Source organism: Gorilla gorilla, chromosome 11 (assembly GCF_029281585.2).
Source record: "Gorilla gorilla gorilla isolate KB3781 chromosome 11, NHGRI_mGorGor1-v2.1_pri, whole genome shotgun sequence".
NCBI classification, from domain to species: domain Eukaryota; kingdom Metazoa; phylum Chordata; class Mammalia; order Primates; family Hominidae; genus Gorilla; species Gorilla gorilla.
This window is the reverse complement of record NC_073235.2, coordinates 44852255-44857296: the sequence shown is the minus strand read 5'-3', so window position 1 is coordinate 44857296 and position 5042 is coordinate 44852255. Positions and strand designations below refer to the sequence as shown.

Here is a 5042-nt window from a genome sequence, read left to right as displayed (position 1 = left end):
CTTTCCATGATAATCACTGGGTTTGAACTTCTGGGAATTGGGGACAACTCCCTGATTCTAGAATCTGTATCTTCAGAAGCAGATTTTCTTTAAGAGCTCTTCAATTCTCCTCATGGGTGAGGCTCATTACTTCATTTATAATCCTCTATCTCATTTGAGAACATTATTAGGAAATGTTTATGAGACATCAAAGAGGGCTATGTTTTGAACCTGAAGGTAAAGGGAAGATATTGCAGTCAGCTCGACGGGAGGAAGTCTAACTATTACCTTTTTTGGATGAATCAATCTTTTAATTTCACTTCTTTCACCAGTATTTGGCTTCTTTGTTATTTCACACCTGCATGGCACTGTTAGTTGGAAATGGACACAGAGAAAAAAAGCATTCAGGGTAAATTCATATTGTTCCATTGGCTCTTTTGTAATATAAATGAAAAACTGATGTAAAAGTTAAAACTATTAAGATAAAAGGAAATTCACAGATATAAATTATTCCACTGTTTGGACCCCAAACATGAGAAATCTAGCATTTTGAAATAACATCATAAAATAGTGACTGATATTTGTAATAATATTTGCATTTTACAAAATACTCCCATTTAAAAATTTAACTCGACACTTATGTTAAGTTTGAGAAGCTGTTATTATATATTATCAATTCTAATTGACAGCTTTAAAAAAAATAAAGTTCAAAGAACCTGAGATGTGTTGACGTCACATGGATGATAAAAGTTATAGAGCCAGGACATGAACCTCTTGACACTAAGTCCAAAGAAATTCTCTTTATAATTTCCTCTCACTATTTTATACTATGGTTCTAATAGTCAAGCATATTCACACACACATATTATACCTTGAAATATGTGCGTTATCACCCAGTTGCACCTAAAATGACAAATACAAAAGTCATGGCTGAGACAATACCAATAGAGATCTTGACAAACATTTCTCATATTAACCCATATTAACTCACAGATATAGGCCAAAATATCATTTTCAATAAGCTGTTAAATATTTTTGACATTTTATCTGCAATTAACCAAGTGGGTGGTTTCCAAATGAAAATTGATCCAGAAATGCTTCATGTGATTATTGCATAAGAGCTAAAAATTACTTTTAAATATTCCAGAGAATAAGTACTTAAGTGTTAATTCAGTACCTGTCTATGTGTCCAGGAATCTTGCTGTATCATCTAAAAATATTTTCAGTACTTTATGTATCTCCCTTATGGGCTATTAATGAGAGTTAATGTGCTCTGAAAAAGACCCATCCCATGGCAAACAATTTCTGCCCACCTTATGAAATCATGTTGCCTACAGAATCAAGTCAAATCCTCTTACCCTGACATTCAAGGCCCATCAAAACTGGTCCCAATTTCCTCTCCAGCTTTCCCCTAACTAATCATATTCATAAATCTACTTTTATTGCTAAACTTATCTCCTGCCCCTTCTTCAGATTTGTGGTGCGCTCTTTTACATGTGCGCTTAAAATATCTTATCCTTCTCTCCTGTCTATCCAACTCTTATTCACTTGTTACTATCCAAATCAAGACAGAGTTCCTCTGAAATTTCTCTTTACTATTATTCCAGCTTTAATACGTGTAATGTTAATTTGAAATGTAAAAATGCACTGCTATTCTTACATCATATACAGGTTTTAAAATCTCTGGCAGCATTTTACTTTCACAATTTCATTTTTTAAGTGGATCAATATAATCAAGCATAATGTTTGCTAACAATCACTAAATGTTAGGGTCAGACACCAGCTAAACACTTTAAATACATGCCCTCACTTAGTACAACAATGCAGAAGTTGCTACTGTTATTGTTCTTTTTTCAAAGCTGAGCCAACCTGGGGCCTAGAAAGTTTCGGTTACATGACTGCTGTTACAATGGTGAGATAATTGGCAAAAGAAGAATTTGAAATTAGTCGTTTCTGATCCTACAACCCAACGTTATCTTACCTCACCACCTCTATCAAGGGTCACTATTAAGGATGCAATTATGAATTAAAATAATTTATATCCTTAATGCAATGATGTATTTTGTATTAAATCCTGGAACACAAAATAACATTATTTAAAAACCTGTCAATGAAAATAAAGTCAGTGGTTTAGTTAATAGTAGCATATCCTGTTAATTTCTTAGTTTTGACCAATGCTCCATTGTTATAAACGATATTCACATTGGGGGAATCTGGATATAAAGGGTGTCTCTGTACTGTCTTTGAAACGTTTCTGTAAATCTAAATGTGTTCTAAAATTTTTTAAAGTTTTGAAAATTCACATGAATAATTTATATCTGCTCATAATTAATGTTCTATTTATAGTTTCTCAGTCATATAATTTTGTCTTCTTTCATAGCCTCAAAATACTGTATTTACCTGTTTAATAGAATTGACCTTGTGATTTATATTTGTGTCTGCATGCATGTGTGTGTGTGTGTGTGTGTGTGTGTGTGAGAGAGAGAGAGAGAGAGAGAGAGAGAGAGAGAATACTTGTTTTTGCCCCTTACAACTTTGTCAACTTTGTGATAGCAGGCATTGTGTCTTATTGTTTGATTTTTCCATAAGCTTTTGCTAAAGTCTCATATATAATGAAAGTGTAAATGAAATTTGTTAAATTAATTTCAATTTGAGTTGATAATTTTGAGGTGATTTTTGGAGTTGTGATCAATTTTCACATAGTCATCCTCCTTCCCTCCAGTTTAATTTTCACCACATGTATACAGCAAGATGACAATTAAGATTGATAACTATAGTCTGTGGTTAATAAATAAAAAAGTGAAGGCATGTGATCTCAAAACTATGGCACATGACACTGCTATTAAAATTCACCCACAGATGGTGGTTTTAGACATTGTGGAGAATGAAATCCAGTATTACGCAGTATCCATCACCCAAGGAATGTAGATTTTGAATTCAGAAAATAACAACGGATGTTTCTTCCCAAATGCAAAATCTGATGTTTTTCCTTTCTGCTTTTTATTTCAAAAGTGTATTCATCCATGCATGGAAGTCTAGAATCTTTTCAAAAACAATTTTATTTTTTCTTAGCCTGAAGAAGGGAAGAATTTCTAAAAATAATAATAATGATAATACTGAAAATAAATCAATGCCTTTCTTTTGATGGTTGAAGTTTCCCTGAAAACCAAATAATCATATCATATAAGACGTCAGGACAATATATGTGACTTCATAAAGGCAAAAACCTTTCCCAGTCACAGACTCCAGGCTCAGCTCTCAAGGAAGCATGTCTGCCAGTGCATGCCTGGTTCCAACGAGTAAAGGAAGTGGCAAGGAATGATGACAAATCTATGCCTCCTACTCTAAGGGTTCAACTCTTCCTGAGCTCGAAGGTAGTTTTAAAAATTAACCCTCCAGCATTATTGTGCCTTGTCTCATTGGTAAATGTAACAAATCAGTGGCAGTTGAATTAGAGTTCTTCGCCCTTGACACCTCAAAGTACTGCTCAGCCCAGTGAGTTAACGGGATATTGCAATGGCATATTACAGCATCCTGATTTCCGAACACTTTCATACTTAAGAACAGACTGACAGGATGCTTTAAGTCATCAACCAGGAAAGATTTCTCCACTTGTGCCTTGAAAATGGGAATAAATGCTCAAATCTATACCATTGTGCTTCATTTGCTATCTGTCTTGTCAAAATGAAAATCGACATGGGAATCAAGTCAAATGTGCTTCAGCAGATTAGAGAGAAATAATGTATATTTTTCCTCTTGAGTCACTCAGAGCAACTATCATTTCCTGCTGTGCTAATTTGTCTTGGGCAAGTGGTTCTGAAGGTGAAACTTTGAAGGTCCTATGTATGAGAAGCGAGTGCTGCACAGCATGAAATAAACACAGAAAGAACAAAGTGTGGATAAAAGTATTATAGAGCAACGGTAAGTTGCATTTTTTTTATTTTCAAGAGAATATAGTGTTCCCTTGAATACTATTAGAAATAATTTAAGGAGAAGCTGTAAAATTGTAAGTAAAATATTTTTCTTAAAAAAAAAACAAAGGAAGCTGTTTAATTATTTCTGGTTTTCATTCTGTGTTTTCTGTTATTTGATCTTAACTTATCCTAAACCTCCCCTGTGTAAGTTCGAGGAAGCAGGGTTGCCTAGGAGAGGTGGGGAAGGCCTATGAAAAAAAAAAGAAAGAGATAACTGATGGATAAAACTTGGACTATTTGAAGAATGAATTCTGGTCAGTGTCAAAAGCCAAATGTGATTCACTGTATAAACCACTCATTCATCACCCTGCCTACATGTTTGCTTTCTCCGCTAACACTATTATATTCCCTTTAGTGCACCCCTACCACCATGATAATTTACTCACCTCTGTACAGATCCTTATTCTTTTTCAAGGAAATGACATGCTGCCCTCATTTCTAAATCTAGATGTCATCTTTTTAAAGAAGAGACCCTGGGATATTCAAAACAAAGAACAGATAATTCTTAATAATGTTTTGCCTTCATGAGATCACTTTTTGAAATCCATCAAGGCGACCTACATTGAAGACCCAAAATATTATAATGCCCCTACCCCCATCCTTGGGACTCACCAGCAAGTCAGGTTGTCTAGGAAAATCTCATTACTGCAGAACTCACTGTCCAGGCTACTGTTAGTAGAGAGGAGACGGAGAAAAGTAACCCAGGTGACTGTCTGCAAACGGGCACAGATGAACTGTTCTTTGTCCAGAATCCTGGTGGAATACTGAAGAGCTACGGAAAGTCATTTTCAGACACAACATTGAGAACAGAGCTGAAAGATGATACACACATTTCCATGAATTGCAATCAATGCCACACAAGTGGAAGAACCATCATGAAAATTAATTTGGCCCAAAACTGTATCCAAAGGAATAGTTTTAGGCAAGCTTCAGCATGTTCCCGCAGCTGACAATTTGTTTAATTAGGAAGGTTATTAAACCATTTGGTTGAAATGGACAAAATTCTATGAGATTGTGGAGCATATTCATAGTCACAGGTTTATCTTCTCTCTTTGTATTCAATTGAGGACACTAATTCAATTCATTCAC

General features: G+C 34.8%; 1 long non-coding RNA gene across 1 annotated transcript; it reads right to left on the bottom strand.

Moving 5' to 3' along the window:
• Positions 1-737: 737 nt before the first annotated feature.
• Positions 738-4690, bottom strand: LOC134756619 (uncharacterized). The gene is made up of 3 exons (XR_010129504.1): positions 4566-4690; positions 4340-4426; positions 738-882 (listed from the first exon to the last, which is right to left on the bottom strand). It is a non-coding gene; the product is annotated as an uncharacterized lncRNA (long non-coding RNA).
• Positions 4691-5042: the final 352 nt, after the last annotated feature.